We start from the raw sequence: 24,547 nt of genomic DNA on the forward strand, positions 1-24,547 counted from the left end.
TGTGGCCCAGAAAATTTGTTGAGCCCAGTTATTTAGTGCCTTGCTTTGCTGAGGCTGGCTTTGAACTTGCGATCCTGCTGCCTCAGCCTCCTGAGTCACTGGGATTACAGGTGTGGGCTGCCGCGCCCAGCTCATATCTACTTTTAAGTTGATCAGATTTTCAACTGTTGCCAATTTGATGGAGGTGAATGGCTCATTTTTCTTGTTTTCTAGTGAAGCTGGACAGCTTTTCCTAAATTTACTGGCCATTCAATTTCTTCCTTTGTAAATTGCCCTTCTTTATGCCCTCTTCCTATTGAGATCTCTCTTATCATTTTAAGAATTATTCATATATTTTGAATTCTAATCCTTTTTGAGGCAGATATGTTAAAAATTTTATTTCCATCCCAGTTTATTGCTTAAAACAAATAAACAAACAAATTAAAAAATCCTTAAGTTTATCATATCGATTTATATCAAGTTTCCTATCTTGAAACTGTAAAGGCAGTCTCATATATTATGGTTTTAAAATTTTACATTTCTATATTATTTATTTATTTATGGTACTGGGGATTGAACTCAGAGGCATTTTACCACTGAGCCACATCTCCAGCCCTATTATTTATTTATTTATTTTGAGACAGGGACTTACTAAGTTGCTTAGGGCCTTGCTAAGTTGCTGAGGTTGGCCTCGAACTTGCAATCCTCCAGCCTCAGCCTCTCCAATCACTGGGATTACAGGCATGCATCACCATGCCCAGTAAACTTCTACTTTTTATATAAAATAGCAAATCCATCTAGAATTTGCTTTGGTAGGAATTGAATTTTGTTATTTTCTACAATGCCACACTCTGTGTGTTTATGTGTGTGTGTGTTACTGGGGATCAAACCCAGGGCCTTGCACAAGCTGGGTTAACACTCTATCACTGACCTACATCCCCAGCCTTAAATTTTGTTATTTTCTCTCTTGACTACTCCAAATCCCAATGCCATTTATTAAAAATTTTCTTTTCCCAACTAATTGGTTATTAACTCATTCAATGAATATTTATTCAGTTTCTCCTAAGTGCTAGACACTGTTCTAGACATTGACAATGAAGCTGGAAAAAAAAAAAAACCCTCTGTCCTCAAAAAGTATATATTCTAGTAGGAGGGACAAGATGATAAAGTACACAGTGTGTCAGATAGTGACCCTGTCTCTGAAGGTAAGTAAAGAAGAGAAAGAGGACTGTGGAGGGAGCATTGCTATCAGGGATGATGTCACTCACAGCATGACACTGAAACAGATGAGAGTAAGGATGCAGATGAATGGGGAGAATGCAAATGCAAAGGTCCTGGTAAGGGAGTGTGCTCAAATATTCAGGGGAAACCAGCAAGGGGACCCATGCAGCTCATGCAGAGAGCCAGGGGAGCCTCACAGCAGAGGAAGTCAGGTAAGGAGGAGCTGGATCTCCTAGGGTCTTTGAGCCATGGTGAGTACTTTGGCTTTTAGTCAGAATGAGCTGGGAAACATTGCCGCAGTCTGGCTGGGCACAAATAACCCAGCCGCCACGAAGCACTTGTAGGTTCAAACAGCAACTCTTTATTCCTGGACTCCACCAGCACACAACCCACACGCTCCCCGGGGAACACTCTCTGATCCCCCGGGCTCCGCGTGCACTCGCTTGCGAGAACTCAAGGGAACTCCAAAGTAGCGGGGCACCCGAGGCAGCAAGAGCCGCCCTATTGCCGGACAGTAAAGGTCTGTATACAATTGAATACACAGCTTAACATAACCATTGTCATCTCCATGGCTCACTGGCGTCACCTCTCAACCACTCCCTTCTGGCAAAATGCCATGCCTCATCCCGACTCAACAAAACATGAAGGTGTTTTGAGCAAAGAACACCATCTGACTTGGATTTTAGAACATTCACCCTGGTTGCTTGCTGTGCTGACCGAAGCCAGTGAAACTTCTCAACATCTCACTATTTCTGCCCAGGGGTTGAGGGTACCTAACCCACCTCTCCTCTTAGCTGATGTGGGCTGTCTCTATAAGGCCACGAAGGGCTGAACCTTCCTGAAGAAAGACTCCTGGCGATTTTCTTTGTCAGGGAAGAGTAAGAATAATGGCAGATGACAATAGCATGAAATCATAATGCCCTCAATGGTGAAAGGGGTCTGTCATGCTTCCCAAAGAATTCTGGATACTTTGATGGATGCTCTGTGATTATAATTATCATTTTCCAGAGTTTTCTAATCAAGACACTGGTAATGAAATAGAATGTTAGCCAGATGGGTGGATATTAGCTAAAAGTTTAATTAGCTGAAGGGAAAAATAATTCCCCGTCAAGGTAATTCCCTGTGGTTGGTTTAGATTTCCCCTGTGACTGTGCTTGTGACTCCCAGAACTTCCCCAATCATAGCCCTCCCCACATCTCCTGGCCAGCGGCCCACACCCATCATCCCAATGATTCCGGAGGCTGAGGCGAGAGGATTACAAATTTAGTCAGCCTGGGCAACCTAGCAAGACCCTGTCTCAAAATTTAAAAAATTAAAGGGATAGGGATGTAGTTCAGTGGTAGAGAGACCCAGGACTATGAAGAAACAAACACTCTGAAACATCACATTCATCACATGGTAACCGATATAATTGCTAGTAGTTTCTAGCAGACTATACGCTCTGTGAGAGCAGGGGTCAGGACTGTGACTCACTGCTTTATTCCTAGTCCTGCATGCGTGTCTGCCAGAGAAGGCACTCTTAAATAAGTATTTGGTGAATGACTGAAAAAGTCTTGGACACAGCTATTGTGTGGGACTCACAGCTGGCCTGGGTTCTTGAGTTTCCTGCTGGGGAAGTCATTCTATATTTTATTTGGAGTGTGTGGTTGGGAGGCCCCAAGGGAATTTTCCCAGCTGTCTGGTGGCTTCCTGGGTTTCCTTGTTGGTTGAGTCATCCCTTAGTAAAGACCCTGGAGAACCCCTGCAATTGAATGCAATGTCTGTAGCAGCCGCTGCCTACAGCTACGTGGGTGTGAGCTAGAGACCTGATCTTGTCTTAATCTCTGCGCCAGGCTGCTGACAATAAACAAGCTTTCCTCCCAGCAGCTGTTGACAGTTGCCTCCCACACAGCCCACCAGGGCCCTGCCCGGTGATGGCATGGCTGCCTCCCAGTTGCTCTAATAATAACAGCACTATGCTCTTAGCCAGAGCTTGAGGGCTTCACTCAGATAGACCTTTTTTCACTTGTTTTAGAATGGGAGTCAAAGCATAGAAACATAAAAAACTCATTTGGACATTTCTTTAGCTATCTCCAAGTTCATTTGGTCAGGTTCAAGTTCTTTAATATCCCTTTGGTTTTCTGTGGAGGAATGAGAGGGCCTGGGTGCTAGCTCCCGGCTGAGGACAAGGCCCCTCAGGAAGCCTGGGGAGGAGGAGGCTGGCAGGGCTGCCAGAGCCCAGGCTCTGGTTTCTCTGGGGCTCCCAGGGTGCTCAGCCAGCAGCTTCTTCCTATCTGTGCATACCCTGCCGAGCCAGGGGTGGGGAAAGCCTGCTGGCAAAAGCTACTTGAAAGAGTTCAAGTATAAAGGGCACGAAGGGCTTTTCTCCAAAGAACCTTGACTTCCTCTGCCTAGGGCCCATGTGGGGTTGCTCTCTACCAAGATGCGGATGTACAACTTAGCCCTCCTCAAGGGCTGTTGAGGTGAGGCCTGAGTGTGCGGGGTGGGTGTGGGAGTTGTTCACCACCCCACCTCTCAGTGACATGGGCCAGTCTAGGCCATGCACAGCCCACACTGAGGCATGGGTTTGCATTTTACAGCTACTTAAAATTATTGCACTTTTTTTTTTCCAGTTCAGAAGAACAAATGGAGAGTTGCACTGGGAATCCCATCTACATCCTTCTGCCTCTGAGGCTGATGAGCAGCCGAGGGGAATTCAAGTAATGAGAAGCTGAATAGTCAATGGCTGGATTCCTATGTCCCTGAAAATTATGGGTTGGCCTCATGATCAATCTCATTTTCTCAACAGCCCTCCTAAGGGAGGAGGAGGCAGCTGGATTGCATGCTCTGGATCCTAGTGTGCTTAGGAGCAAGGCTGCCCTGGGAGAGTCTTGGGTAATTATTTACTTCTCTCCCTTGTTTTTATTTTTGTTTTGATTTAAGTTTTGCTCCCTCTAATACTTCCATAATTTTCATTGTGATGGAACAACATTCCAAGTTGGGCTGGTCACTGCTCAGAAAGAACACAAGTCCTATGAACGAAAGTGCTCTATAAATCTGAGACATTATTATATTTACTCCCACTGTAAGGCTTTTATATTCATGTCCAGTAAGTCTGAGGCACGAGGCCAGCCAGCTATCACGAGCTCCCTGATCTTAAATAGATTCAAGGCTTTGTCCAAAGGTTTGAAGATGGATTCATTTGAAATTGCAAACTGCAGGGCTGGGAGTATAGCTCAGTGGTAAAGTGCTTGCCTAGCATTGTGCAAGGGCCTGGCTTTGAACCCCAGCATTGGGGGGGGGGGAGTTTAAAACTGCAAGCTGCAGTATAAGAAATTCATCATATCTACCATCAGCCAGATACTGTTGAGTACATTATTATTATGTACAGAGATCTAGACTAAAGTTCCCAGTGCAGAAAACAAAACTTTGCTTGGGTAATTGCAGGAAACTTTGCTGCAATTCACTAAGAATGTATTTTGATGAATAAGGAAACATTAAAAAAAATAGGTCAGGGTGCTTTTAGAGAATCAAAAAAACCCACTAGGATTCTCTGCAGGCATAATAATTGGGTAGTCCATCCAGCCTCCCACCCAGTCCCCTTGCCCTTTCTTTCCCATGCTGCTGTCTGTGACAGCTCTGGAAGGAGCCCCAGGCAGCTCTCCTCTGAATCCTTCATTATGACATCTCGTCTCTGCCTTCTCCACACTCAAATCAGCCTCACTAGCACCTCAGCTTCTAATTTTAGCTGCTGTTTTGCATTTTGTGTAACGTCCTAGGAAATATAATGCAGAATTTAGACAGGAGAGAAGTCAGGCTGTTTGCTTCCTGCTGTATTGGCAGGGGTCCATCTTTGATAGTTGAAGGCTGATAGCAATCAGAACAACGGGGAACAGAATGGTTGTGCCCTCATTTGCCTCAGAGAACAGTCTCTTTTCAGGGTTCCTGAGCTAGAACCTCTCTGCCCTTTTCTCTCTGTACTGATGGCTGATTGCACGGCTTCAGCAACCACTAAACTTACTCCTGGCTTGGCAGGACTTTGAATTGACACAGGTAATTGAAAATGTCGAGAGGGAAGGGGTATATGTGTATGTGTTTTTGGAGGGGGAGCAGGGAGGAATTTTTCCTTCCTGAGGAAGAAAAATCCTGAACTAGGTTCAATAATCTGTCCAGACCAGAAGCTTGGTAAATCTACATTGTCAAACAGGCAGATGATTATATTTTATATCCTATATCATGTGGAGTGTCTCCTTGGGAATCTTTTAAAGAAGGGGCAGGGCTGGGGAGGTAGCTCAGTGGTAGAGTGTCTGTCTGGCATGCACAAGGCCTTGGGTTCAATCCTCAGCAACACACACATACACACACACACTCACACACACACACACAGTATCAAAACAATAATAATAATGTTAAAAAAAAAGGATAGGGCAAAACTTTGGGAGCAGACTAGATCGGTGCTATCAAGGTGTGGTGGCATTGGCATCTGGGAGCTTATTAGAAATTCAATCTTCTTAGTTGGGATTGCTACAAATTTCAGAAGTGAAACAAAACAAAAACAAAACCCCCAGAATGAAACTATCTGTGTTGCTGTGAAATATAACACAAAGTGCATGGGTGAATTATATAAAAGGAATCTCAATAAAAGGAACCCTGGCCAGGTACTGTGGTACACACCTGTAATCCTTGTAGCTCAGGAGGTTGAGGCAGGAGGATTGCAAGTTCAAAGCCAGCTTCAGCAATTTAGCGAGATCCTGTCTCAAAAAGGGCTGGGGATGTGGCTTAGTGGTTAAGCACCTCTGGGTTCAATCCCCAGTACCAAAAAAGGAAACCTGGATCATTTCTACCCTAACCAGAGAATAAGAACATTGCAAGCACCCTAGAAAGCCCCTCTTCCCATTGGAATCTAACTCTTTGCCTCACCCCAAAAGTAACCACCCCCCTGACTTCTGTGGTACTCAATCCCTTTCTTTCCTTTACATTTTTTACTAACTTAAAATGCATCCCTACATAGCACAGGGTAGTTTTCCTATTTGACCTTTGTCTTAATGGGATTGCCAAGGTCATCCTCTTTTGTGTCTGGCTTCATTTGCTCAACATTTGTCTCTGAGATTTCATTAGGTTTTCAACACAGCGATTCTTGCCCTTAATAGGGTTGCCACGCCCTCCCGTTGTTTAAATCCATAGCATCACCTAAGAGAAATATAGCTCTTCATTTAAAGTTATATGTAATCAAAATTACTTTGGTTAATGAGGATTTTATTATGTTCCTTGAAACAGCCATTTTTTTCCCCAGGATATTGCTCAGTCAGGATCGGGAATTACTGCTCCTGGGCTCCGGTTGTGTCTTCTCTGTGCTCTTCTCCTGAGGTGTCAGGAGGCCTTTCAGGAGTGGGGGCTTTGTTGAAGGAAATGCTCAGAGCTATTCACTCCCAGGAGCTTCATGACCCAACAATCAATCCACGGGTGGCCTTGGATCAGGTCTGGGATAAGCCAGGACTATTTCAAGTAACATGTGACTGTCTCAAGCTCATTTCATTACAGTTTTCTTTGCATCACACAAGCCACATCTCTGCCTAAGGTGGAGTGCTGCAAAGACAAAGAGATGGGACATCTCAGGTACAGTTACTGTCAGTCTTTGCCCCTAGCCTCTTAGTCCTCACAAAAGTTAGGAGCATGGACTTTGAGTCAGACCAACTTGGGTTCTGGTCCTGGCTCTATCACTCATCACTATGTGACTATAAGCTCATCCTCATCTTAAAAATGGAGATTCTAACAATAGTACATACCTCATGGGGCTATTTTGATGATTCATTAAGAAATGCTTGAAAAATGCTTACCATAGCATCTGACTAATAATAATCCTAGCTAACTGTAGGCAAATGCTTCCAATGTTTCAGGATCTGGAATTCTATGATTGATTCTGTGGTTAGCCTCAATTTCATATGAGAAAACTGAGACTCAAAGAGGTTAAAACAAAAAACAAAAAAACAACAAAACAAAACAAAACAAAAAACACTTGCTCTACTACATGGTGGAGACAATTTAACTCTTTTTTTATTTTTTGTACTGGAAACTGAACCCAGGGGTGTTTTTCCACTAAGCCACATCCTCAGCTATTTTTAAAATATTTTATCTAGAGATAGGGTCTCACTAAGTTGCTCAGGGCCTTGCTAAATTGCTAAGGCTGGCTTTGAACTCACAATCCTCCTGCCTTAGCCTCCCAAGCTGCTAGAATTATAGGCATGCACCACCACACCCAGTGACAATTTAATACTTCTAACCACTCTATTGTACAACTCAATAATTGTAAGTTATTTTAATCATCAACTTATGCCTAGGGCTTTGATATTTTCTAACTTTTTTTTTAGTTGTAAGTGCACACAATGCCTTTATTTCACTTTTTAAAAAATTATTGGGTGTATTCTTTAATTTTTTTTTTAGTTGTAGATGGACACAATACCTTTATTTATCTTTATGTGGTGCTGAGGATGGAACCCAGGGCCTCACACATGTTAGGCAAGCGTTCAACCACTGAGCTTCAACCCCAGCCCACCTTTATTTTATTTTTTTGTGGTGCTGAGGATCAAACCCAGTGCCTCATGCATGCTAGGCGAGCACTCTTCCTCTGAGCCACAACCCCAGCCCAGCTTTGATATTTTTGATGTGTTTCTCTCATTATCTGTTTTTAACCTCTCATGTGACTTTTAGCACAGCTAGTGTCCCATCAGCTGCTGGTCTCAGATAGGTGTGATGAAACAATTAGATATGAGGATGGTCATGGAAATTGAGAATGGTCCCACCTCTTTATTGTATGATATTTATTACTTATTTATTGTTACTTATTTATGCAAATTAATAGCTTACCCTACCCACGTATAGCAGGAGAAGTAACTCAGCAAAAGACAGAGTGTTTTTCTTCTGTTAATGACTTAGACTATTTTCATGGGCAGTAGCAGCAGCAGCTCGAGACAGGGAGGTGGACTCCTCCCTTCTTTTCCCACAATTTTATAAGGCTATTATCTCTCCTATTTCTAAAAATCTTCTACTGTATGGCAGGCAGAATTATGGCCTCCAAAGGTGTCCACATCCTAATCTCTGGGATCTATGAATATGGGGGGGGTCCAAGGGTAATCACAAGGGTCCTTCAGGAGAAAGAGGGAGTCAGGAGAGTCAGTTTCCTAATCATGCAGTATGAGAAAGACTCTACCAGCCATTGCTGGCTTTAAAGATGAAAGATGGGTACCAAGAATCAAAGAATATGAGAGCGTCTAGAAACTGGAAAAGGTGAAGAATTAGATGCTACTATAGAGCTTCTAGAAAAGAACACAACTTCATCAACACCTTGATTTTAACCTAGAGAGATCTGTGTTAGACTTCTAGTACAGAGTTGTTAAGATCATAGGAATAGAAATCTTTGTGTGTGTGTGTGTTGCTGGGGATTGAACCTGGGCCTTGTGCATGCGAGGCAGGCACTCTACCAAGTGAGCTATATCCTCAGCCAGAGCTGTTCAGATCATAAATGTGTATTTTTTTTTTAACAAGGGATTGAGCCCAGGGGTGCTTAACCATTAAGCCACAACCCCAGCCCTTTTTGTATTGTATGTAGAACCAGGGTCTCACTGAGTTGCTTAGGGTCTAGCTGAATTGCTGAGACTGGCTTTGAACTCATGATTCTCTTGTCTCATCCTCCTGAGCCACTGAGATTATAGGCATGCTCCACCATGCCCGGCCATGTGTATTGTTTTAAGTCACTGATTGTGGTAATATGTTACAAAAACTTAAGTGCAGTTTAACGTGTATTGTAAGAATATGATTTGGAAAATCAAGTAGGCTAAGAGGAGAATTTTAAAATTTTCTTTCTAAGCCTTGATTTCCATATTCCAAGCACATAAAACTTTTGTTTTAAATATTTTTTTAGTTGTAGATGGACACAATACCTTTTTTTAATTTTAATTTTTATGTGGTACTGAGGATCAAACCCAGTGCCTTCCACATGCAAGGCAAGCATTCTAACACTGAGCTACAACCCCAGCCCTATATGAAACTTTTAAGCCCATATGCATGTGTTAGTGTAGAGTAAATAGTGATTACAGTAAATAAAAAGCCATCTTTAATGCTATCTATCAGTTGGTACATCTTCTGGTGTTCCTGGGATTGACAAAGGGAGGTGAATGGGGGTCATTACTCATCAAGCTATGGCCACTCCTAAGCCTTTGCTCCCAGGAAAGATCCAGAGGAAACACACAGTAGGACAGCTATTTGAAGGCAGCCTGAATGGGTATGCTAACTTTCTGTGGTTCTGCGGATTGCCTTAATCAGAAGACATCAATCATGACCTGAACTTTGGCCTTCTTGTTCCCTTTCAGCTCTAGGCCTACACAAGTGAGTTTCTCCCTGTGCTGACTCACTTCTCTTACTGCAAAGTGGAGCTGCAGACTCATTCATAGAAGAGGGAGGCAGAACAAACCAATGTCATCATGAGCAAAAGATGCACCAAGTCCCAGAACAAAAAAGTGGCATCATAAAATATTCTAAGTGTGCCTGTCTTATAGATTAATGTAAAGGCAAATGATTTCAAACTGCTGATTGGAAAAAATAAATCTAGCAATATTTTCTATAAATAGTATCTTTAGCATTTTAAAAGGAAAATAAGATTTTCAACAAGTACAAAGAAAATCAAGCTGTAGAAAACATGCAGTTTCTCCAAACAAGTTTGTAAAACCATTTCAGGGCCCAAGGGGCCCACCAGAGCAGTTTCTTTTACAACCCAGCTTAGTTTCAGGGTTCAAGTTCAGAATTAGTTGATATTCTAATTTTGGCTGGAGTTGGGTGGGTGTGGTGGCCAAGACATTCCCAGGAACAGAGAAGGGCCTACCATTGGTACCAGATGAATAAGCAAGAGATTCCTTGGCCTTTTGATCCCAGGCTTGTCAATCAAGTCCTCCATCACCTGTCTCTCATCTTCCTATTACAAGGGTAATAGGTGCTCCTGGCCACTCTCAGCAGGTAGAGTGAGGGCCACATGGGGGAGGAAAACTAGGTTGATGAGCAAATTTCCCTGTGTTGGGATGCATAGTTGAGGTCATGGGTGAATGGTCACTCATGAAGGGAAATCCATTATATTGTTCAATTTGAATAAGAGACATGGCAGCAGCTTCTCCCCTCAGAGCAGTGGCTTCTACTCCATCTTTTATTCCCGCTGTAGACAGACTGACACAAGTTTACAGAGGAGGACTGACCAGTCAAGGATGCTAAAGAGGAGGAAGGTGGCCACAGCCTCACCTGAGATCTTAATGTTTTGTATGATTGATGAAGCTTGAGTTAATAACCACCCTGGCCTGACCATATGTGACCATATTCCAGACTGCAGAAACCACAGGACTGGGGCTGTGAGGGCTCACTTCTGTAGGTAGGCAAGGCTTCCACTAGCAAAGAAGAGAATATGGCTTTTCCCACCCCAGGGACCCTTGGACCAAACGGCTTCCTCTCCTCCCAGAAGAAAGGAGGGGGTTCTTTCCATGGGGACCTTTTTGTTTTTCCAGGACAATCTCCTTCCTCCTCACAGCATCCCAGGTGCTTCATCTGGGACCTGGAGTCACAGTGTGGACAAGGCCTTCTATCTGTGGACCATCTGCAGAGCTCTGGCTGCCCGTGTTGTTCTGGTCACATTTTTTTTCTTTGTTCTCATGTGTCCAGTGACCAATTTCCCCATCTTTGTAAATGTCAGACTCTTACCACTTCTTCTTTTTGCTTTTTTTATTTGATTACTTCATAAGCTCCTACTGAAGGTTAGCAGAAGAAATAAAACAGGGAAGCCGGTGCCATGAGCAGGTCTGGTGAATTCTCTCTAGCAGGAGAACTTTCATTCTATCATCAAATAAGAGTTGATGATTATCTGTTATTTTAATTATCCTAACTACTCCAATTGCTATTTATTCATTTATAGAAGTGCAGGCCTATCTCTGAATCTTCAAGGTTTATCCATTTGGAAATCTGTTTTCATAAAAACAGTTCAAGCTGCAAGGCTGGGCTGGGAGCCAGTGGCAGCTTGGATGCAGGAACTGCAAGGTCAGGTTCTGGAAGAGCCTCGGAGGGCTACTGCAGACACTGTTGAGGCAGCCTGGCTCCAAGTTTGCTGGAAGGCCAGTGTCTGGGGAGATATTGCTCTATATAAAGCTCAGAGGTCAGTTTGAGGCTTCCTATTTCTTCTTCTGACCATGCTTAGATTTAGAACAATACTAGTGTAGAAAGTGCGGCATTTCTAAGGCCTGTTGTGTTGAAATGGCTGGGAACCAGGCCCCCTCACCCCACAGTCTATGCTCTGATCTTGCTTAATCACCACTTGACTTTGAGTCTGTGACCTCTGACTTCCTCATCTGTAAAATGAGATTTTATTGTCTATCATCCAGGATCGTTATAGGGGATACGTGAGGCAAAATATACCATGCATCTAGTAAATAATAAGTGCTCAATGATACCTTTATTATTGGTATGATTTGCTCTTATTGCCTCCATCATTATTGTCACAGCTCAATGTACATCATTAGTGTCACAGCTCAAGTTGGTAAGGTGGGCCTCAGATAGTCCTGAGCAAAATTACTCACAAGAGAGGCCCTCAGAGCCTCTGAACTTTTCATAAGGACAAGGCGTACTCTTCTGAGTTTCAGCAACATTTAATTGGAAGTTATTGTCCTAGTGTTCACTCCTTTTGAGCATCACCATTGGAGCAGGGTCCCCAGAGACTCATTGCAGTCAGTCAGCTGCTGCTGATAGTCAAAGCAGGTTTGAGAGTTGTGACTCTCAAAGCCAGATTTCAACACGCTGAGTCATACTGCAGGGTCTGCCGGCAGAGCCAGTCACCAAGACAAAAGGCAGGCAGTAGTCAGAAGGACCAGCAGCTGTGGTGCACAGAATATTTTTGAGGGGATTTTTTTTTTGTAAATATCTGTTCAATGTGTCAGGATGAAGGAAGGGAGGGGTGAGTGTTAATATTTATCCAACATTTACAATCCACCTGGACCTTAATCAGGCTTTGCTTTTATCAAATACCCCAAAGTACCCAGTGGATATTCCTTCCCCTTACACAGCCCCAGACACCCACCATGGCATGTCCTTGGAAGGAGTCACTGTCTCCCAGTGGAGGGTGGGAAGTGGCTGTGTGGAAGGGAAATTCACTGTCATGGTCTTGGATGGGGTGAGGTTATGAGAGCATTTATTTCTCTCTGGGGCTGAATGAGGTTTCACAAAAGGAAGTGACTTGCAAGAAAGGCTTCATAAGCTATCTGTTTTCCACAGTTGCTATGGATATTTAGTTATCTCTGTTAATACCACTGTCTATGTGGAATTAGGATATGAGGACATCACTGAAAAAGGCTTCTCAGTTATATCCGCATTCAGTCTGGTTTGAAATCTTGGAAGGGAGACAGGTTCCATGGCACATGCCTGTGATCCCAACTGGGGAGGCTGAGGCAGGAGGATGGCAAGTTCAAGGACAACCTGGGCAACTTAATGAGTCCCTATCTCAAAATAAAAAATAAAAAGGGCTGGGGATGTGGCTCAGTGGTACAGTGCCCCTGAGTCCAATCTCCAGTACTGGTAAATCAATCAATCATTCTTGGAAAGGTGATGTTGAAATGAAGAGGTTTCTTTTATGCAAGTATTCCATTGTTCCCTCATAAAGCGTTGGAAAATAATTCTGGAAAGAAAAAATTTGGAAAATAAAAATCAACTTTGCAACTAGCAAATTTCTCAAGGTTATCAGACAAATAAATAAAAAGAAAGATGATATTGTACCTTTCCTGGTTTGAGATTGGTTTTCAGTTTTATTTCTTGAGTGAAAAATTTGGCATTTATTTAAAGAATAAGACAAATAATTTTAAAAAGGATCCAAACGGATGTATATGACTCCTAAGATAAATTGACCCTGGTCTGCATTATTGATAAGTCATCAGGAAATGCTGTTCGGGGACATTTGTTTTCTTCATCAGCAAGAGATTTTTTGAGGCTTTATTGGCTCTGATGTGTCACAAAGTGTTCCTGGTTGTTCTGTTTGGATATTATTGTAACTTAGAGTGAATATCTACCATAAGAAAATGGAAGGTGAGAAGAGTCTCTGAGAGGTCATCTGGTCTGTGTCTCTGAAGAGGCAAGTAGTTGCTCTCCAGGGAATAACAAATGCCCCTCTGTGAGTCTAAGATTTCATTTGGGTGTTCCTTCAGAATCCTCTTTCCTTAGCTGGGTGAGCCTCATTTTCAAATATTTAGAGGATATTTCCTCTGCCTGGAGATCCTTTGTGAGGTAGGTGCCCAGGCCAGCTTGTGCTCTGGTTCTTTAGTTGTGTGCTGCTTTCTCCTGGACAAATACCTAACATAGTGCTTGCACAGTAACACCCTCTTGCTCCAGAGCGTCCCTGCAAAATAATCATACTGCTTGAGGTCTTCCTTTTTTTTTTGTACCAGGGATTGAACCCAAGGGTGCTCAACCACTGAGTCACATTCCCAGCCCTTTTTATATATATATATATATATATATATATATATATATATATATATATATATATATATATATATATTTAGAAACAGGGTTTTGCTGAGTTGCTTAGGGCTTCACTGAGTTGCTAAGGTTGGCTTTGAACTCACAATCCTTCTGCCTCAGCCTCCCAAGCCACTGGGATTACAAGTGTGCCCCGCCGTGCCCAGCAAGGTCTTCCTTTTCTAGTGGAGGGTTCAGCAGAGTTGTAGGGGAATAGCAAATGAATATTCATAATATTTTCAGAGGACAGGAATTCCATAAATAGATGTTTCATGGAATATCTACCATAAGAAAATGGAACTTATCAAAGCTGAGTTGTTTTCCTATTCAAGGTCCATCTAGCTCTGTGATACTGTACCTGTTGGTTTTTCTATACAGAGGAAGAAATGGGAATTATTTGCTTTTGTAAACACAGTTAATATCAGAAATGATCAGTGGTGTAAAAGCTGCTTTTGAGTCACCCTGAGCAATTTGTTATCACTATTTTGACATTTCCTTAACTTTGCATCTATTATCGAAGGGCTCAAACTATTCAGTGGCTCTCTCCCATATAAGCCTCCACTTGTTGGATTTCTCATTATGGTTAGAATCTTAGACATTTGGTGCTATATCATCCATCCCTGGCTATTCCCTGGTAGAATTCTAGGCCCACCCTTCTGCTGGAAATGAAATGGTCCAATTTTTAAAAAATTTTAAAGGCTTAATCACATTTTCCTAAACTATGTTTGTATCTGTATCTATCTGCATTTAACAAGATAGGGAAAGTATGTCTTATATACTTACAACTACCAGTCTCTAAGGTAGTTGAGGGCATGTTGAGGTTGTCCAGAATCTAGTACACATTTACCCATACCACTGAAGTCTTTCCTAGGCACACAGAAGTATTTCACAATCTCTGTTTTTGTCATCATAATTGACCAAGGGTGAGAAACTCAGTCCTGGGATTCCTATTTGCCCTGGGAGTGGCACAGACATTCCTGATGCTCACAGATATGAGGGCTCTGGATGCCCAGAGAGCTCTTTATCTACCCAGAGCCTGACTGACATCTCTACTCACTTTGTATCTGCTTAGCCTGAAGTACGTGACCTCGTTCTATAAATATCAGCCTTGTTGTTCAAATAAGAGCTGCCTTACATTCCTGGCCACCACAAAATCCCCCAGATGTCCCATGCTGGCTGTGAGTTTTCATCTGACTCCCTCTAGGAGAGGGAGCAGGGGCTAGGGGGTTAGGGCCTAGAGCTGCCATCACTTACCCTTTCTTTCTATAAATGTGTGAAGCTCTGGATGAAGGCCTTGGGAGATACAAAGATAAATAGGACTCAGTCCCAGCTCTCAAGGAGCATATAGTGTGGTGCAATAGAAGAGATACACATAGTGGCTGGGGTCGTGGCTCAGTGGTAGAGTACTTGCCTAGCACATATGAGACACTGGGTTCAATCCTCAGCACCACATATAAATAAAAAATAAAGGTACATCAACAACTAAAACATATTTTTTTAAAAAAGAGATACACATAGATAACTATAATAGGAGAATGAAAGAGGAGCCATGGGAAAGGAGGAAGAGGAGGAGCTGGAGGAATTTAGGGAAGGGAGAACTCACTTCCAAATGGGGGCTCCTGATAAGGCTTCCTGGGGCTTGCACTTGAGCTGAGACTGAAGATTAGGTAGGATTTCAATATGGTAAAATGGGTGAGCTATTTAGAAAATCATTGCTTTGGATCCTAGTTTATACATCAAATTGAATTCCAAATCCTGAGAGTTTAATATTTAAAAGTACACCCCCCCAAAATAGTAATATAATAATAATAAACACAAGTAAATGTTTATGTAATCTTATTTGACGTGTAAGAGAAAAGAAATAAGATACAAAAGAAAATAATGCGTTTGGCTCACAGATATGATTATCATAAACATGAACACAAGATAAAAAAAAACAAGGTAGAATAAGGAAATGCTTGCCACTTGATATTAGGTAAGGGTCAGTATTAATACAGAGAGCTTACATAAAATAAATTAGAAAAATAAACATTGTAAAAGAAAAATAGGTGAAAAGACAATGAGCAGATTCGAAGTACCAAGCACAGGCCTAGAGCTAGGGCCAAAAATTGGCTTTGGGTCAAGTCCGGCCTTTCACCAGACTTTTGTGAGGTCTGGCAGCTAAGAATAGATTTTAAGTTATTAAATGAATGAAAAATATCAAAAGAAGAATATTTCATAATGTGGAAATAATATAACATTGTAATTTTTAGTGTTCATAAATCAAATTTTATTGAAACACAGTCATATCCATTTGCTGACAGATCATCTAGGGCTGCTTTTGCCCTACAACAGCCAAGTTGAGTCATTCTGACAGACTGTGCATGACCCCCCAAAACTTAAACATTTACAACCCTTTACAGCAAAAGTTTGCTAATCCCCGGCCTAGAGTAAGGGTAGATATTGCATCTTCAAGGAATTTCAATTCTACACATAAAAGCTCAATGAAATTTCACTTGACCTTTGGGTTTTCTGTTTTCTCCCTAAATCTTCATCTGTTTCAAAGAAAGGACTGAAAATGTGGGTATGATCTGGAATTAAGGTTATGAAATAAGAATATCTCATCTTTAAGGAAGTTGGTCTTAAAATCTGACTTATTATTCTTGCAACTCAAAAAGCCTTTTTTTATGTCTTTAGAATTCAGCTTCACATCTAAAACTGAAATACCAGTCGGAAAGAATAATAAGGTTTAACCTTTACTTATGTTCTTTCTATTTTATATTTGATCTAGAGATATAAGACACATGAACAGATATCCTACAGTGAGTGATGATTTTGTGAAATTGGAAAATGCTAGTGAAATATATGATCTTTTCAGTCACTTTGTTCTCATCACATGAAAATTTTGCCTTAGCAATAAAAATTTGAACAGAAATACCATTAATTTGCTTATAATTTATTCATATGCTCATATGCACTGATTCTTCTAGTTAATTTTGATATGTTCCAGAATATACACAGGGCTGGTTCATATCACAAGATGAAGATAGAAACTAAGTTTATCTGTTTCATCACTATATAGCTAGTACTTACATGTCTAGCACATTGCCTGGCACGTACGATATAACAGAAATATGTTTAGTGAATGAATGTGGTTTGTTGATCTAAAGATATAAAATTTAAGTTCCACATAGTTTTGTATAAAAGTACATGATAAACTATTTGGGGGGGGGTACTGGGGATTGAACTCAGGGGCATTCAACCACTGGGCCGAATCCCCAGCCCTATTTTGTATTTTATTTAGAGACAGGGTCTCACTGAGTTGCTTAGTGCCTCACTTTTGCTGAAACTGGCTTTGAACTCATGATCCTCCTGTCCCAACCTCCGGAGCCCCTGGGATTATAGGCGTGTACTACCATGCCTGGCATACTAAGCTATTTTGAATCCTGTAAAGACCGAGTATTCTGTCTCAATACTTCACTTATTGTTTTAATAATAACTTTCATTTTCACAGATGCTTACTAATATTATACAACTTGCCTGAGAAGCAATCATAAGAAATCTCATTAAAATTATTATTACAATTGGTAATGTGTTCTGTGCTCTGAATAAGTTATAACAACATTGATTTTGCAAAATAAATATATATATATATTCTTATTGAAAAAATACTCTTCATAAGAAATTCAGAGACTATAAAAATATATAGGGAAAGTCGATGATAATTTTATCCCAGAAGATAACTCTTATTAACAACCTGGATTATCTTTAGATTTTTTCCATACATATGGCAACATGAATAATAATATAAACTTACTAAAATACAATCCTACTATACATACTATTTTTAAAAAATATTTTAGTTGTAGATGGACACAACACCTTTATTTTATGTATTTATATTATGTGGTGCTGAGGATTGAACCCAGTGCCTCATATGTGCCAAGCAAATGCTTTACAATGGAGCTACAAATGCAGCCCTATACATACTATTTTGAAACATGTTTTTTCCTGTGAAAAGCAAATTTCTGTGTCAGTACTTAAATATCACTTTAAAAATTTTTTAATTAATTTTTTTTAGTTGTTGATGGACCTTTGTTTTATTCATTATATGTGGTGCTGAGAATCAAACCCAGTGCTTCACACATGCTAGTCAAGCGCTCTGCCACTGAGCCACACCCCCAGCTCCTCACTTTCTTATTTTTAGTGACTGAACAATAGATATTATATGAATATACCATGATCATTTATCCACACTTTCCTATTGACAAACATTTCGATTTAACAACTAATTATATTTTGAAGTGCTTTAGATGCCCAAGTAATCTTAATGACAAACAAAGAATACTGAGTGCTTGAGACAGAGAGAGAGGAAAAAGAAAGAGTTAAACAAGTGAGTAAATTTTGTTTAAGCAATGATAGGCCTGCATGCATCCTGGGAATTTTTAGCCAGCAAGCTGCAGACAGTTTGGCATGGCTGATGCAATGACAGCACAATTATATGTCACTGAGGCAAGCATGTGAAATTGCAAACAAATGCCTTTGTTTTAAAGAAGGCAAGTCATAACCACTGTAGAGACTGTTGGTGTTAGAGCTCTGCAGGGTTTTCAGGTTTAGAAAAGAAGGATCTTGAAGCTTTGTTGGGATCCAGTAGACCACCAAAGAAACATCCCACAGGGCTGTTGCTTACCTTTCACTGCCTTTACTCTGCATCATTCAGTGGCTGCAGTTCTGAAATCTTTTAACTGCTCCCAGCAGGAGTTGCTTGGCAAAGGCTAATAGATGGAGGTTGGATAATATCAGTAAGCTTCCAGACAGGACAAGCATCAGGATTTGTGTGATCTGGGATGTGTCTTTTGTCTCTGCCAGTTTGATTAGAAAGGGAGCTGGAGGCCTTTGGGGGAATGCCACCCCTGATAGCTTCCTGTGTTCAGCTAGGAAAGACCTGACGAATGTGGCTTGGCAAAGACCTCAGTGCCAAGCAAGACCTTAACTTCTTGATTGGGTTATTTCTAGCTAGATTTCTGCTAATTTGCCCCTTTCCAGACAAATAGAAAAAGCAGGAAGTACATTGGCACTTGAGGCCCTTATGAATGCCATTAGTTTTGTTGAACTTGGATTCCTTTATAGGAAATTATCTAACATATGTGTGTTGCGTCATTTAGAGCAGCATATTAGTAGGACAAATGTTGCAGCTGAAGCATAAGAATAGTTTTTTTTTAATATTTGTTTTTTGGTTTTAGGTGGACACAATATCTTTATTTTACATTTATGTGGTGCTGAGGATCGAACCCAATGCCTTGTGCATGTTAGTCGAGTGCTCTACCACTGAGCCACAGCCCCAACCCCAAGAATAGTTTTTTAAAAAATAAATCAGTGTGTCACTAGATACAAATAAAGTAAAAGTCACATCATTCACTAGATATGAATAAAAGTCCATGCTGAGTATCAGATGACCCACAGTGTGAGCAGGCAACAGTGACAAGGCTGGAAAGAGACCATAGTAGGAATAATTAAAACCAACTTACACATCCCTATGTGCCAGACCCTATTCTAAGCACTTTACATAAGTTGCCTCATTTAGACCACACCAGGATCCTAGGAATTTTGGCACTATTATTATTCCTATTTTACAACAGAGAAAACTGAGCACAGAGAAGTTGATAAACTGACCCCATGTCACATACCTAATAAGTGGTACAGCAGTGACTCAAACCCTGGTAATCTACTTCTGGAGCCTATGCTGTTAGCTAACAGTATGTCTGAGAAATCCAAAACTTCAAAGTCAACATCTAATCAGATCAGAAGCAGTAAACACACCCAGAGCACTGAAAAGTATGGAGACAATATTTTCCATAAAAAGGAGCCAGGACCACCTGGAGAAATGGCTGATTCAAGGAAGCAAACCAGAGAAACCTGAAGCATCTTGTCATATAGATGGTGAGGAGGTTATTGAAGACTACTAGGGTTGTTCCAAAAGGGCCTGCAAGCCTACTGAAGGGGACTCTGGATGGCCAAAGAGATGACAATTTGAGCATCAATAAAGATAACAGATAACACAACAAGTATATTTAGCCCTGTGAGTTCATAATGGTGCTCAAATAATTTGCCATGTTTGGAAGATGATTGGGAAGCAATTCATTGTTGAATTGAAAACTCGTAAAAAAAAATGTAGAAAAAAAATGCTACCCTTTTTTTTCTGCTTTCCCAATGTGAATTGTATCCCTGGGTAACTAAATAGTACATGAGATAAAACTCCTCTTTGTAGAACTGATCCAGATGGTAAATGACAAAAGAAGGATAGAATTAGAGTACAGGTTGATTCTCTTACCTGAAATTTTTAGGACCAAATGTGTTTTAGATTTTGAATTTTTTCAGATTTTGGAATATTTGCATATAATGAGATATCTTGGGGATATGATCCAAGTCTAAACATGAAATTCGCTTATTTTTTTTTTAATTTTTTAATATTTATTTTTTAGTTCTCGGCGGACACAACATCTTTGTTCGTATGTGGTGCTGAGGATCGAACCCGGGCCGCACACATGCCAGGCTAGCGCACTACTGCCTGAGCCACATCCCCTGCCCCTGTGAAATTTGCTTATGTTTCTTATACTCCTTTAACAGAGAGCCCAAAGGTAATTTTATATTGTATTTTTAGTGTGTTCGCATTTTAAATGTGACCAATCACATGTGGTCAGGTGTGGAACTCTCCACTTGTGATGTCAGGCTAGTGCACAAAAACTTTTGGATTTCAGAGCATTTTGAATTTAGGGGTTTGGGGTCGAGAATGCTCAACCTGTATCAAATTTTCACAGCCCTTAAAGAACTAATGGATGAGAAATGATTGCTAACAGAAAAAAACATAGACAGCCTGAAAATATGTGCCACCTGTTTGTCAAAAGAAGAACGTGCCCCATTCATGAAGACCCGCCAAAGAGTAAACTTGAATCTCATCAAGCCTCTCATTCCAATTACCAATTTCAGAAAATTTAGAGGACAGAGGAACAGATTACACTATGCTAAAGGAATGCAAACAAGAGAAAAGCAAACTGTGAGAAACTCTACAGAACAAATGACCTGATCTCTTTAATAATTAATTTGCAAAAAAGGGGAGAACCCTATAGATCAAAAGAGATTTAAAAGCATATCAACCAATTGCAACCTGTGGATTTTATTTGGATCTTAATATTTTTCAAACGTAAAATAACATTTATGAGAAAATTGACCATCTGAACAGTGACTATATATTTGATTATGTTAAGGAATTGCTGTTAATTTTATAGATTGGTTGTTAATATTGTGGTTATGTATTAAAAACCTTCTCTTCTGTTGATTAAATTATTTAGTCTCCAAGATTTGCTTTAAAATAACATGCAATGAGGTAGGAGGTGGAGATGAAGTAGAATTGTCCCTGGGTTAATTATTATTGAAATTTGATGATGGGTACCCAGAGGTTTATTATTATTATACTATGGTATTAACTTTAACATTACCATAATAAAAATATTTTTAAAATCAAATGCCTGCTTTTCTTTTTTTTTTTAATATCATGTTTATTTATTTATTTATTTTTTAATTTTTTATTGTTGGCTGTTCAAAACATTACATAGTTCTTGATATATCATATTTCACACTTTGATTCAAGTGGGTTATGAGCTCCCATTTTTACCCCATATACAGATTGCAGAATCACATCAGTTACACATCCATTGATTTACATATTGCCATACTAGTGTCTGTTGTGTTCTGCTGCCTTTCCTATCCTCTACTATCCCCCCTCCCCTCCCCTCCCTTCCCCTCTTCTCTCTCTGCCCCCTCTACTGACATTCATTTGTCCCCCTTGTATTATTTTTCCCTTTCCCCTCACTTCCTCTTGTATGTACTTTTGTATAACTCTGAGGGTCTCCTTCCATTTCCATGCAATTTCCAAATGCCTGCTTTTCCTTTTTTTTTTTGGTACCAGGTACTGACCCAAGGGCATGTAACCACTGAGCCACATCTCAACTTTTTATATATATATATATATATATATATATATATATATATATATATATATTAGTAGATGGATACCTTTATTTTATTTATTTATTTTTGTGTGGTGCTGAGGATTGAACCCAGTGCCTCACACGTGGGAAGCAAGCACTCTACCACTGAGCTATAACCCCAGCCCTCCCCAGCCCTTTTTTAGTTTGAGACAGGGTCTGCTAAGTTACTCAGGGCCTTGCTAAGTTGCTGAGGCTGGCTTTGAAACTGCTATCCACCTACCTCAGCCTCCCAAGCTGCTGGGATTACAGGCGTGTACCATGGTGCCGGGCTCAAGTGCCTAATTTAAAAAATATTTTTTTTAGTTGTAGATGCACCTTTATTTTATTTATTTATTTTGTGGTGTTCAGAATCAAACCCAGTGCCTCACACATGCTAGACAAATTCTTTACCATGAGCTACAGCCCCAGCCCTATCAAATGCCTAATTTTTTAATTGCACAACGTGCACACTGATTCTGATAAAAGAATACATGAATAATTTTGTCGAAAATATGGTAGATATTAAGCTGGGTGCAGTGGTGCACTCCTATAATCCCCGTGATTCAGCAATGATTTATAATAGGTCTGTAGCTGACATTTGAATAGATTTATTTGTACTTCAAGCATTAGAATTAAAAGTACAAAATAATGACTTCTCCTTAAATCTTCAGCATGTCTCAAATATTTATTGAATGTCTACTCTGTTCTTGGTGCTAGGAATCCAGACACACTGGTGCATTTAGTAGGTAAAAGAGCAAATTGGACATCAGCGTTCATCCAGAATGATTGGAGATTTGATGGAGAAGAGGACCAGTATATGCTGTAGCTTGGTGCCAAGGTTAATTGTGTCTAGAGTGGTGAGAGTCAGGGAGATGGCTGTCGGTAAAATGTGTTAGGCATGAAAAGAGACAGAAAAGGGAGGAGGGGGAAGGTTGACGAGGAGGAGCAGTGAGTGCTCAGGCCCTCCACACAGTATGCTCAGCCCTTCAAACTCCACCTAGTTTCCTGAGGAATCTCATTTTTCATGGCCTAACCTCCCTGCTAATGATTCAGAAATGCTTATCTCTAGCCTTGACCATCAGAAATCCTCATCTCCAGCCTTGACCTCTATCCTATAGTCTCCAGAACTAAGTGTCCAAATGCCCACTCTACATTATATTTTTACATCAAATTCAACATGTCCAAAAATGGTGCATTATTTTTCCCTGGCACCTACTCTCTCACATTCCCAATGTCCATGAAGGCATTCAAGAGACAACTCTTTAAGACCTCGGTGCTCCTGTGTCCTGCAGCTCCACTTCTGACAGTCTGCAACCTAAATGCTTCCCGAGGCTAGCTCTTCCTGTTTGCCTTTGGTTCAAGCCTTGCTGTCTTTCAGGCAACTGCAATTATCTTCCACCTGCTTTTCTAGTTTCTTCTCATTCTAATCTACTTTCTATTCTGGTAATGGGAGTATCAGGGTCCCAAAGCTTTCCTCACAGGGCGCCTATTACAAATGCAGATTACTAGGCTTCCCCCTGGATATTCTGACTCTATGCATTTGGGTTGGGACCAAGGAATTTATGTTCTAACAAGGATGCTGATTTGTTATTGTCTTTTTTTTTGTTGGGGGTGTACTGGGAATTGAACTGAGGGGCACCATACCCCTTAGCCACACCCCCAGCCCTATTTTTGTATTTTATTTAGAGACAGGCTGTCACTGAATTGCTTAGCACCTCGCTTTTGCTAAGACTGGCTTTGAACTCAAAATCCTCGTGCCTCACCCTCTCAAGACACTGGAATTACAGGCGTGGCCCACCACACCCAGCTTGTTATTGTCTTTAAGAAAGTTTGAGAAACACTGTTTGAAAACATAATCCTGCTAAATATCCTTGCAATACCTCCATGAAGCAGTATTTTCCACGCTTATATAAAGGTGATTCAGGTTAAAAAGTATAACATGCTGTAAACCAGGGCATAACAGACATATTTATGTGAAGTAAAAGAAACAAAACTGGGTTGTGGCTGTGGCTCAGTGGTAGAGCACTTGCCTACCACATGTGAGGCACTGGTGTTCGATCTTCAGCACCACATACAAATAAATAAATAAAATAAAGGTATTGTGTCCATCAACAATTATAAATATTTTTTTTAAAAAAACAATTTCCTCAAGACTAATTTTCTCCTCTATTCTATCTCATTTTAAAAATAATCACAGCCGATGACTTACTGAATAGATTTCAAGGCCCACAACTTAAAATTACTCTTGTGTGGGTTAAAATCCAAGTTCCTTAGCTTGTTTAGCCACAGTCTAGCTCTTATTCGTCTTTTGCCAATACTTACATTTAAATTTGTTTAATGCCATGCCTTACTCCTTAGCATACTGTACCCTCATGCCTAGACCTTCCCCTGGGCTCTTGTCTGCTTGATGAACTTTTGTCCTTCTCCAAATCTTTGCTCAGATAATACTTCCTTTGTGTACTCTCCCCTAAGTTCTGGGGCCAAGTTTCAGCCTAAATGCTCATTTGCAATTCGCACATGTCCAAATTAATACTTCTCATCTACCTCACAACCCTGCAAGCATCTGTTTATTATACTTGTCATTCCAACTACACTATGCTCCTGGAGTGTAGGGGACCTTTTTTGAGTAGCTTTTGTGTTCCTGGACCTAGAAAGATGACTGGCACAGAACAGAAGTTGTATGAATAGTAACCACCGAAGCATGATGGGATGAGTGAAGGGCGTGAGCAAGCAGAGCTAGTTGGGTACCTAGAGCTCAGGGTTGGAGACAAAACCGGCAAGTAGCTTGAGTTCAGATTAAGGAAAAAGGGCCCAAAGCAATGCTGAAAAGC

Source organism: Marmota monax, unplaced genomic scaffold (genome assembly GCF_021218885.2).
Source record: "Marmota monax isolate L192 unplaced genomic scaffold, Marmota_monax_Labrador192_F-V1.1 WCK01_AAM20220418_F8-fsc00015, whole genome shotgun sequence".
NCBI classification, from domain to species: domain Eukaryota; kingdom Metazoa; phylum Chordata; class Mammalia; order Rodentia; family Sciuridae; genus Marmota; species Marmota monax.